General features: G+C 38.0%; 1 protein-coding gene across 1 annotated transcript in view; it reads left to right on the forward strand.

The window, feature by feature from the left end:
- Positions 1 to 12,722, forward strand: part of SEMA3A (semaphorin 3A) — a 245,201-nt gene that overhangs the window by 66,340 nt on the left and 166,139 nt on the right. The gene's annotated exons all lie outside the window — the stretch shown is intronic.

The following is a 12,722-nucleotide window of genomic DNA, read 5'->3' on the forward strand; positions in this document are numbered from 1 at the left end:
TTAAATTACAGCATGTCCACTAACTCCCAACTGCTGTGAAGGAAGCAGACAGGACCCTCCTTTTCTCTCTAACACAATTTTCTTGGTTCCTGAAATCAGCTTTTATCTGATACTAACTGTGGTAGTAAAAACTCAAAGTCGGAAGTGGATCACAGCCAACTCTTCCACTTGTGCACAAGATAAGTATGCCATTAACTACGTCTCTTGAAGTTATTTATCTCATGCAAGCAAATGAGTTCAAAGCCTTCCATTTACTGTTATATGATTGTAGATATCTGCTGTCAGGTCTTCAGTGGCTAAAGCTGGGCTCTTGACAGGGACAGAAGCAGAGTTTGCAGTCCAGTATGGCCCACAAATATAAATTTTTGCAAAACAATATGGCAGCTGATAAAAATGTATGCCCTCTTTCTGTTCTTTTTTCTCACTCTCTAGGTGTATACAAAGCACAGTGTCAGCAGCAGCCCTCTTCTTTACAGGTATGTGTCCTGACATTGTGCTTTCCTCCATCAGCTTGAGAATTCTCAGAGACACAAGGTGGACCAATGTATAGAATACTCACACTGGTTTGAGTTTATGGCATCTCATGGGAAAATTTCTTCATCTGTTTTTCCCATCATCTCTTTCAGACTTTTTTCTCTTACAGAACACACAGGATATAGTACAAATATCAGCTTGATGCTGTTACAAATCATAACGTTCTCCAGAAAGAGCTTCAATTTCTCTTCCCACCACTTTGTCTCTCAACTTAGAAAACTAGGTTTTGGAGATTTTTATGAATTCCTTTCTGCATCCTCTCCCCTCCTGCTTGTGATGAGATTTCCAACTAGAATCCTCAGTGATATGTAAATTGCTTCTGCACTGCGCTGCATTGACAAGAGTAAGGCTTCAGCAGTGAATAGTGACTGTGCAGTGGAGGCAAAAATGTGGACCCAGAGGTGCTTTTTGCATTGGTGGCAGAGGTATGAGCTCACACATTTTTACCATGAACTAAGGACAGGCTGTCTTCACACAGTCAGATGATGCATAACAACTCACAGTCACACAGCACTGTATCTCATCCCTACAGCCTAAGCTTCAAAACATGCAACCCTGCTGAGTAGCCTTAAGATGTTCCATATGGCAGAAAAATCCCAAATATATAACTGTCTGTGTACTAAGCTACCTGTTCTGCTGCTCCCCAGGCTGTTTCCATACATGCAGAGCTGTTCCTAGCAGGTAGTATTGGTCCCATTAAAGCTTGATGATCAAAGGAGCTTGCTACACCCTACTTAGAGTGAAAAAAGACTTCTGATGGCCTTGCAGGTAACTCCATGCCCTAAATGTTTCCATGTCTTGCTTTAACCTCAAGTTAGCTTGGAATAGGCCTTTGGTGCTCTAGCTTGCATGAGTTATAGAATCGTAGAATGGTTTGGGTTGGGAGGGACCTAAAAGATCATCTAATTCCAACCCACCTGCTATGGGTAGGGACACCTTCAATTAGATCACTTTGCTCAAAGCAACATCCAGCCTTACCTTGAACACTTTCAGGGATCTGAAAACTTCTGTGGGGAATATGTTCCAGTCCGTGACCACTGTCATTTGAGATAATTTCTTTCTAAATTGCTTTCCCACAGGTTTCCAGAAATGACAGCTAACTATTTGTCTTCAAATGTAACATTCTATAAAAAAAAAAGTTCTTAGGACACCCATTGTTTCAAATTCTGGATCTTTTAATTTGGTTCAGATGGAGGTATTCAGAATTAATACATACTTTTGAAGATGATGGTACATATTGCACAAGAGCAGATGTGTCAAAAGGAGCTATGTAATACATTTCTCAACTGCCAGTGAGTTGGATTTTAATGATGTGATTGTGAGCAACTACATTGTTTTAACGTAGCTGCTCAGGGATTTTTACCTGTAATGTGGTAGGTACAACCATGATAATGCTTAGCAAGAAAAATGCTTGAAATAACAATTACAGTAACAATAATACATGAGGTATCTTTATTCCAAATGCTAGAAAAATATAAGGAAGGACTACAGTCACATACACACGAAAGATTTAGAATGTTTTACAACGCAAATCAGCGCAAGATAAAACTGAGGTCAAATGTGTGAGGATGAAATAGCGTGCACAGAAATCTTGCAAACTATTTCCTAGTCTCCAGACTTGAAAATGGCAAAGAACATGTGGCAATTACAGAACCATTTTTATTGCTTTAAAACAACACAGTTTAATTGGTTTGATATAAACATTGGAACATATCTCAACTATGAGCAAAGCAGTGTACTCAATCATGTTACTTTTAATGGAAATAGTCTTGAAAATAGATTGTGTAAAGAACATTTGTCATAATGGCTGGTCTAGCAAATCATGCAAGCACAACTAGATAAATAAGGTAATGTGTCCTGCCACTTGTAACTTAATTCTCCAGTGTATTTCATTAGAAGGATCTTAATTTTCATCTGAATGTCTCCGCCTTAACGAGAAAGAGACTTGAGTTTGGCTGGAGCCCAGATCAATTTCATGCTATAACAACAGTAACCATCTCAAACTTTGCCTTTCCAGTAATTGAACTATATAATATGTTAAAAAAAGGAGGAAACATACAAACAAGCAAACAACCTCTATCCTAAACTACACTTTGAAACCTTTGTTTTAGGAGTCTTGAAAACATGATTAGTGAAGAAATACACCTTTTGAGGCAGTGGCTGTTTCAGATACAAAATGTTGGAAGAGATTAGTGAAATAGCTTTTGTGTTTTTCATACTGATTCCACTGGAGATGTGCTGAAAGCCATAAAGATATGCTTCTTTCTCCAACTCATTTATTTCGCATATACAATAATTTGCGGTCAATAAATCTAGGATGGATTTGCATGGTAAGGCATTGGTGTGGCAAGCAGAATGGATAATAACTTTATCCATAATGTGGTTGCGGTATTTTTATAATCAGTTTCGTAATGTGATATTACTGGAGAGTATCATCAACCAATGTTCAATATTAAACAAAGTTTTCCAAAGCAACACATGCTATGTACTAATTCATGTCATCAGAGATCCATCTTCTGGTGTATGAGACTCATCTTGTGTGCACATGGCTTTCATGGAGATGATAGCGCAGAGAAATTTACTTTTACTGTTCTGTAGCTGGGCACTCCAGATGGATCATTTTACCATAGCAGGACATTTTACCAAGAGGAAAACAATTCTTTCACAAGCCAGAGTTTTCTTGACTTTGCAAGATAATACTTGTGGAAGGGTGAAAATTTCTGAGATCTTTAATGAGAAACAACAACTTTAAAATAACAATTGAAGGAGAGGCTATTAACAAAATATTAGTTTACTTCTTTCATGTGTTCGTTTGTATGTTTAGTGTTTATAAAAAGCAGAGGATTTAAATTAAGGCAGTAATTTCCTTAGAAATATCTGTTATAGAAGAAAACATTGAAACCCAGTCATTTAAACAAACCAGAGTTTAATATTTGTTAAAAATAATTTACAGTTCAAATCTCAGTATAATCTCAGTCTACTTAAACATGAAAATTTGAGACTCTAGAAATCTTGGTCTTGCATCTGGCCGAGTTAGTCTTCAGGCTTAAGTACAAACTTCAACTTTCAAGCACTATCAGCTGTCAGGAAGGTAAGGATTAGTTTACACAGCATTTGACATTCTGCTTCCCCAGATACCTATTTTTCCCGGAGGTCCTTCCCTAAAGTTTGAAGTGCGCAAGAGAACAAAACTTGGCTCTCCCTGAATCTGGATTGTGCTGCCTGTCCTACTCTTTACAAAATTTCAGCACACATAGGCACAGATCCAGCAAAGCATGTGCATAATTTGAAACCCATGAATAACTCCAGTTAAAGCTGCCAAAGATGGTAGGATGAACAGAGAAACCACTGAATTTCAGAGCAAAAATACAGGATGAAACTGTATCCTCAAACATAAGACTGCAAACTTTAGAAGGGTACTCACTCAGCACTTGTCAAGAAGGATGTTGCTTTTCAAGTTATTCATATAAATCACTATGGTATCTGAACTTCATTGAACAATTCATGAGAAATATATTTGCATTTGATTTTCCTTTTCTTAAGCTTCTGTTTGTTGCAACTTTTAACTCCCACGGGAGACTGGACTGAACTGTATATGTAATGTTTTCTTCTCCAGCAAAATAATTCAACTTCTATCACCAAGCATTGGGCAGAAAGTGGAAATATTTTTAAAGGTCAAATCATAAAACTGTAAAGTCTGGAGGAATTTATCGCTAGGGAGTTATACCAAGTGTACCACTCCCTTGTATGAAAACTTAATTGATGTCACTTGGTTGAAAATATTATCTCTTGAGACAAAATTTGATATGACGTTATGTAAGCTATCAGAGTAAAAGACATTTTTTGTATCAGATTTTAAGCCCAGCTTGTAGTATCACAATTGGTCATTGTAAAAATGATTATTATATCACAACCAGAGGATTATGATGTCAGGTGGGGAATAAGTGAAGAAGCAGATAAATTCTTAGGAAACAACAGTGATTCTGTTTTAAAACACTGTCTACAGAAAGAACGACCAGAAGAAAAGAAGTACAGGGAAATAAACTGCACAGAAGAGTGCTTGTTTCCAAACAAGATATTTCATAAGTTTTCCATAAGGTGACAGCTGCTTTTTCAAGCACCACATTCTGCTCTCTGTTACATCAGCGTGAATCCAGAGGAATTGTATTTGAATTGTCTTTTGCTAGGGACTGACATCAGGGTAACGACAGTAAAATTTGGCTTTAATACATTTTCTCAGAAATCAAGCCCATTTATTCCCTTCAAAATAGAGAAGGGGGAATTAACACACATCATATGATGTCATGTATCATTCAACACTATGGAAGAAAAATGGGCAGCAAGATTCATTTGAAGTATGGGGTGCTGGTTTTTTCCTCTTCTCCTTCCAATTTTCACAATTTGTTGTGAAAGCCCCTGTTGCTGAAGCATAAAATAGACCTTTTGGGCACAAGGCAGCTCTCCTAACAGTTGGGTCTGTCACCACAATAAAACCTTTCAGGACACTAACTAGGCTTAGGCACACTGCTCCCTGTTGTTAGCAACATCACACAAGTAGTTTCAAGGCCCTTTATCAGCAGGTAAAAGGGTGTGTTTAGGACAAAATTGTCATTGGCAAATTTAGGTCTGACATGGAACACTGCTGCAAATGGGTAAAGACTGAGTTTGCATGCATCAGCTTTTGCAATCTCATGTAAAGACACCTTCCTGGAGTCACAGTGTTTTCCTTAACTTTGTTCTGTGGCGGAGGGGGGAGAGGAGGAGAGTGAGGTTTCAGTCACTAAAAGCAAATTACAAGTAGCTTCAGAGCCTAAGAATTCACACACCAACCTGCTGCCCTCATTTGTATTCAACAGATGCCTCAATTTTCCCCACTCACTGCCTAGTCTGTGCTGATCAGTATAAACAATGGAATTTTTGTCTTTATGAACATATTTTTGTTCCATTTCACTTCAAGGTAGAGACAAACATTAAAAAAAATAGAAGAAAAGCAACCTTCTTAGACACATTTATAATTTTAAAAATTGATAGGTAAAGCTTTAAGAAATAATTAAGATATTTAAGAATTTGGCTGAGAGATTCATGAAACTAGTACATGATGCTATAAGATTTAAACAGAAAGAAAAAGAAACAGCAAAAAAGGAAACATGAGGGACAATCTGTGAGGTATTATAAAATGCCAGGGGAAATGAAAATGGCTAATTATGCTAACTGTGTTATACTATCAATATGGATCATGTATTGTCTTTATATGTATATATAGAGAGATACATAGTGTGCTTATATGAGTCCAGCCTTTTTCCATACTATTTTGGTATAATATATCTTTTAATTAAACTACTTAGCATGCACAGAAAAGCTGGCTTATCAGTATATAATTTTTCTTTCCCAGTCAGATCACAAGTCACTAAGGTGTTGCTAAGTAGCTAATTCTGGTCCAGAATCAAGAATTTCCATTGTTGTGGGAAATATTTACTGGCAGTACCAGCATCTTTGTCTTTCCTTCTCAGTTACAGGGAGCAGGGCAGTCTCTGAGAGAGCAAAAAGATGTTATACAGTATCAGCAGGTCTCCATTATCGTATGATCTCCAACAAGGTGTCATGCTGACCTGGTGCAGCACTCCTCCCTACATCTGGCCATATGTTCCCTTTCCGTTGCCACTTTTACCACCTCTACCACTGCTGTTAGTCCTTGGTCACTGGGTGAGATGCTCCAGGGAGTTCTGAGCAGCTTCATATGCTGCCTGGAGAGAAAACAGAGAAGGGGTACTGCAACTGTCCAGACTTCGGTTTCACTGCACTTTCCCCAAGACCAGGTTCTGGTGTAAAAAAACCTCATAGAGAGTCAGGGATGTTTGTTTTATTTCCTGATGCCCTTTGTAGTAATTCTCTCTGTATGCACATACAAATGTCATAGTAGCAAAGCATTTGAAGTGTCCCTAGAATTCCTGAGAAACAGAAACCTAGACGGATTTTCAGTTATTTTCCTAGAAAATTGCTCTAATGTTATATGTGTGTGCATATGTCCAATCTACGTTTGGATTTCCACAAACAAGATTTATGTGACTGACTGATTCAGCTCCATCCCAACTTTGTTTTGGATTTCAACACTTTGTGAGAGAGAAGGAATCTTTCTTTCCAATGTCTACATTTACGTGCCTAAAATATCACGAAGTCTGATGTCAGAAAAGCAAATAGAAAAATAACGTAGTGTAAAGATTTTCTGAAATAGTTACAAACAATCTAGAGGAGGGATAAAGTTCCCCTCCCCTGCTGAAATCCCTATTCACTGGGGCTTCAGAGAGTGAAAGAGAGAGTTAGTTAATGCTTTCTTAGAGCTTGTTTTTCTTTGAATTCCCTCCTCTCCTCTTCTAGCACACACTTGTACATATTGCTGACTCTAAAAGCATTCCCAGAGGTCAAATTATCGAAAGCTCAACCAAGTTTTCCTAAGCTATCACAGTTTACTTACCATTCCCAGTTTCCACAGGCTATCTGAACAGTGATTAAATACCTATCAATTTTGGCATCAGAAGCCATAAACTGACTCTTTAGCCCCTGTGTTTGTGTGATAATGTTTGATCTTCCAAAGGCAATTTGCACTCACACACTCTGTTCAACAGAATCCAACTTGCAATTTGTCTACAAAAACACCCATCCTCATTAAAAAGTTTTCCAGTCTAGAATGTCAAGTAGGACATATGTATTAAGACGACAGTAAGTGGTTACATTTTTGTTGGTTTTATATCTTTGTCGTGTACTAATGAACCACTAAGCACAAGAAGAAAAAAACAAAAACAGACAGGAGAAAGGTCCAGAAAAGAACAATGACCATAGCCCATGTTGCACATGAGTGTTTGTGGTTTGCTGCAATTCACCTGGACTATTTAAAAACCTGTGATGAATGGGTGGCACAAAAGATAGTGTTGTGTCTTTCAAGCCTTTGAGAGTTGGCAGTAAAAGTTACTAAGCAAAATTACATAAGGCCAAAAGGTTGGCCATGATGGATCCCAGATACAATGGAACTGGGGATTTTCTGTATACGCAGTGATAAGGAGGGACTTTTAGGGTTGACAGGAATGACTTGCATACTATGACAAATGAAGAGGTAAGGATGTGGCTGTTGGCATAGTACGTGAGAAATGCAGGATCAATTTCTCGTCATAGTAATGTCTTAGTGTGTGGCCTTGAGGAAATCCCTTAGGTTCAGACCTTGAAAGGTATACACAGATCTAAAGATGCAAATCAGAATGTAAGAGGACTTCCAAAGACAATCAGAAAATCCTTACATGTCTTATTTTTTTTATCACAGTGGTTTGTTGCGTTTTTTGCAGGAAAATATTTTATGTATTGTCAGTTGCTCCAACTTGGAAGAAAAGTGGGTGATAAAAGCCAAAATTCGATTTGAAGGTCAAAGTAGCTGAACCCGTAATGCATTTGTGTACACAAATACACCTTGCAAGTTGTCTCCACAGCCAGCAGTGGAGAAAAGGTCAGAACTGGTTTATTATCTGTCTTTTTGGAGATCTACCAAACATTAAATCTGTTGGAATAGAGGAGCAAGTGATTCTGCAGCTGGTCATTTGGGAGGAGACCTTCCGGTTTGATCAGACTTCCCCCAACAAAGTTCAATACATCAGACCCAGAATAGTATTTAAGGAGCCAAAAGTTTCATAGCTGCTGTTGCTTTGGTTTTTCCTTTATAATGATTTTTCTTAAATTGGCTTTTTTCTGAAGAATTAGAACATCAAATATTTCTTTGCATTTCCCTCATCTCCTGTAAAAAAAAACATATGTCCGTATTTCCTCAGTGAAGGCCCAACAGCCAATAAACATAGGCAATTAGAGGGACAGAAGTCTCTGTGCTTGGAAGTTAAAAGACTTGGAAGTTTTGTTCAATTTGCATGAGTACCCTGGAGTTGATCCATTGAATACAGAAGCTACTGACCCATACCAGGAGTAGGGGAAAATAAACTTTTTGCAACTCTTATTAAAGTCACGTGCCTGGCACTGAGCTGTTAAGGTGAGTTTCTCACCATGGCTCTTGGTATCACAGGTGCTGTACATCTGTGTCTGAGAGGAACATCAGGCAGCAGAGGCCAAGGGAATAGAAAAAGGTTTGTTTAGGTTGGAAGAGCAATCTGAAAACGTTGCTGTTCAGACAGGCATGTAACCTGTCTACAGAACAGGATGCAAAGAAAATTTTTGAAGAATTTGATGAGGTGTTTAATAGACCTGAAAGCATTGTGAATAAAACACATCATACTGATACAGATCCCATTATGCTTCCAAAAGTACTAGCATCACACAGAGTACAGTCTCATTAGTCCTGAGAAATGAAGGAAAAGTTGATTGTGACAAGATGGTAAGATGCAGTGTTATTGAGAGAATGCAGATACTGACTGGTGTGGTTAGCAACCCAATCACATACAATAATAAGAAATGTTACGGATTTATGTAGATTGAGGAGATTTGAATAAGGCTACCAAATGCAACATAGCCCAAGGGAGCGCTGGGAAAAGACATGTCTAGACTTCCAAAAGCAAGAATATTTCCAGATCTAAATGCAAGCCTGTGATTTTGGCAACTCCAGTTTGATAAAATTTTAAACTCTACACCTGCACATCTCTTTTTGCTGATGCATTTTTAAGTAACTTTGCTCTGTGATTGCTTCAGAACTCAAAAAGTGCCACTCAACAGAACTTTAAATCCCCTAAAAAGCAGGTGGAAACAGATACTTGTAACCTCTCGAGCTAATGTGATAATCATCAACACTGTAAAAATAATAGCTGATATCCAGTTCAGCAGGTCTGGCTATCAGAAGCATTTTTCTTCACTGTATAGGCCCTTTATAGATTTCCTTCTTTTTGGTTTTTTTTCCTTCCATGAGAAAAAGAAAACAACTGTGTCAGCAATAAGGTCTATGTCAAATAGATTTCATGTTTAGATTTCTGTCTTATATAGGCAAAGGACTTGAACTTCAGAGGTAGAGCTTCATGCCATGTTGCCTTCAGGAGTGAGGCCAACATCTGAAATTTCTGCATTGTTGCTTTTTCCCAACGCCACTTGATGATCTTTTTTACTCCATTAGCTGGTGCATGCACTGCAAGTATGTGAAAACAACCCCTTCCATATGCCCAGAAGGATTCTTTTTAAACATTCTTGTTCACCATATTTCTAGTGTGTTCCCACAATAGATTTGTAGCATCCCAGATGAGAAAGTGGCAGCCTCTGACATAAGAGTAAAATGTGGTAGATGATGTCTGGAAATCCTTACAGCAGATTTTGCTTCTGAAGTCGCTAGGTTGTGACACTGCAGTCTGGGTCTCTCACACATCACATGAAAAATGCACTTAAAATTCTTTTCTAGACTAAGCCTCCTTTTGGACCAATAATGACTCAGTTATTTGAAAGCATTTTCAAAGTATCATTATATATACAACTGGAGAATTTCAAAGGGACCCTTTGCAGAATTGTAAATATTCTGCTTATCAAGCAATTCACCTGCTATAGACAAAAATAGCAGGGAGTGTATCTGAGTCAAGATTTCACATTTTCTGCATGAGTGTGCTCTATAAGGAGGTTTTTAGCAATCAGATACAGACTCAGAAGTTTTGGAGGTTTTTTTCTGATTTTAGCCAGAAATTGCACATTCAATCCAAGAATCTTTCTCCCAAAAACTACTGGATTAGTACCAAGTGTCAAAACCGGATTCTGGTAATTCCTGTGTAGTTCTGAGAAGGACCTGATCACATCCATATAAACATGTAATGACTCATCCAAAACACAGGAAACAATCCTGAAAACAGAAGTACATTTCTAAAGCACACTAACAACTTTCTTAGAGCAGTTAAGCTTTCAAAAGCTTCTAAGCATAAAAATCACAGCAAGCAGCAAGGTTTCAAGTAATCATGAGTCAAGTAATACCATTTCTGAGTAATGAGAAGCACCAAATGATGCCAACTTGTAAGTGATTGTTAGAGTAATTCTGCATGGATGGTCAACAGTGAAAGCCCAGAACCATCCAAGTATAGCTTTTTGTGGGCTCTGTCAATGTGAAGTTGCTGCACATATTGGAAGGTGGCATAAAAAACTCCAAATCATAATGGAACACAGCATGAGAGCAGAAATGTTAAACAGAGCCCACAAGGGCCTATCTGGGGTTTGAAACATAAAACACTGTATAGAATGTCTTATAAATACCATTACAGAAAATAAAAATAAAATCTGCAACAAATATGGGAAAAGATGCGGAAGAACTGTTATTCCTTTTGAACTTGCCTCCCAATAATGGAATAACTCATTAAGCTAATAATTGTGGTCTTTATTTCTTCAGGGGATAAGAGTATTATCTGAAGAACTGAGAAAGTTTGGATTTTACTATTTTGCCTCTCTCTAAATTCAGCAGCTAGTTCTCTTTCAGAAGACCAAAGAAAAAGGTGAATAGATTGTTATTTGAAAGTGAGTTGTTGCCCACCCTAAATTCCCAGAGTTGACGTTTCTGGCACTGGCTGTAAGAGCGTTGGCCAAATCATTCCTTCCAAGCAGAGCCCAGTTTTGCCTTGGCAGAAGCACCATATGGCAATGGGTGCCTTTGAGATCTAAAGCCTCTTCAAGCACCACTGAAGTGCTGCCATTGCCCCTCTCCTTATAAGGGGGTGCAGCATATGCTCTCCTGACTAGCTGATTAGCACTACTTAGAGCTAAATAGCAGAAGGATCAGGTTTTACCCTTCTCTATGTCTTCAGACTGTCGTACCCCACAGAGGAAGGTGACAAAGCAAGTTTTCTCTCACATGAAGGATGCAAAAAGTCTCTCTCATTTCTCCTTAAATAATGCTCTATTATGTCTCTCAGATACAATCTTGGATAAATTAGTATTCATTGTATCTAATCCATATGTTTTCTGGGGAAAATATATATTGACTGGGGACATGATTTGTTTATTTGATTGATGTAAAATAGTCTGAGTGTTCCACATTAATTCTGATTGAAAAGGATAGTTTTTTAGCTTTGTACTATCTCCTCCTTATAAGAAAAGAAAGAAGTAGCTGTGCCTTCTTTATGCAACCAGAAGTAAATTGAGTGTAACAACATCATTGTAAAATGATGCGCTTTATAAAGTCCCGAATATGGTGCATCTTTTGTGTTTTCTTTCTAATTGTTTGCTCAATACAAAAGGATAATTCATTAGGCCAATTCTCCAAATAATCTCAAAGTGACATGAATTCCTTTGCAGAGTGAATGTCTGTAGCAAGTAATCCATGGAAAACAGACAGGCGTCTCTTGTCATTTTGGAGCTCTAATCCACTGCCTGGAGCATGAAAATGCTCAGGGTAACAAGTGTGGGAATGACCAAAATCAACATTATTTTTTTATTTTCTTTTCTTAACAATGCTGCTGATCAATAGAATTGCTGAATCTGGCAGATACAATGCCACGGGATTAATGAGTTAAGCTCAGGAAGCAGAAGAATTTGTTAAAAAGGACAGGGAAAAAGCCCCTTCTTTTCTACTGGTGTGTGAATATTAAGCAATGAAAGAAGCAATGACAGAATTTTCGCCCTTGTTTTACCATAGCACCAAGCCTTGTTCTGCACAAGTCTTTCCACTTTAATTAGAACCATACTGACACCCGCTTTTTCAACTATGAACTTCACTTTTAAATTTAAAACTATTTCCACAATGCTGGTTTAGTAGCTAGGTCTGAGCACAGAAGAGAGATGCTGTGTTTGTGTAATTCAGCGTGTAGTGTGGTCACCATCAGTGGGACTAGATAACTGGTTTTTAAACCCCAGTAAATAGTGGTAAAAGGAAGGAAAAGACTCACTGAAATGCCATAGACTCTGTCACCTTAAAGCACTCACACACTCGGGAAAACCACAGAATGAAATACAGAGAGGTCATCACACTTCTTTGATGATGCCAATGTTTTACAAAGGTCGATTGCCAGTGTTTCTGTCAATACTGCATTAGGAATTCAATGCAGGGTACATATCTATGTAAGACATTAAATTCCAAAATACACATTAGATTGATATTCAGTACAGCATGGAAATTTTAATAAACCACCAGGCACTAGAAGGGGTTTGTTCAGATACGTGGGAGGGGAGAACTTAAGTTTGCTTATGTGCTTGTGTTTACACCTCCTTAAAGACCTCTGGGGATTTTGTGTGTCCTTTTGTCTAAA

This window comes from Lichenostomus cassidix, chromosome 1Aa (assembly GCF_008360975.1).
Source record: "Lichenostomus cassidix isolate B80296 chromosome 1Aa, HeHo_3.0, whole genome shotgun sequence".
NCBI classification, from domain to species: Eukaryota; Metazoa; Chordata; class Aves; order Passeriformes; family Meliphagidae; genus Lichenostomus; species Lichenostomus cassidix.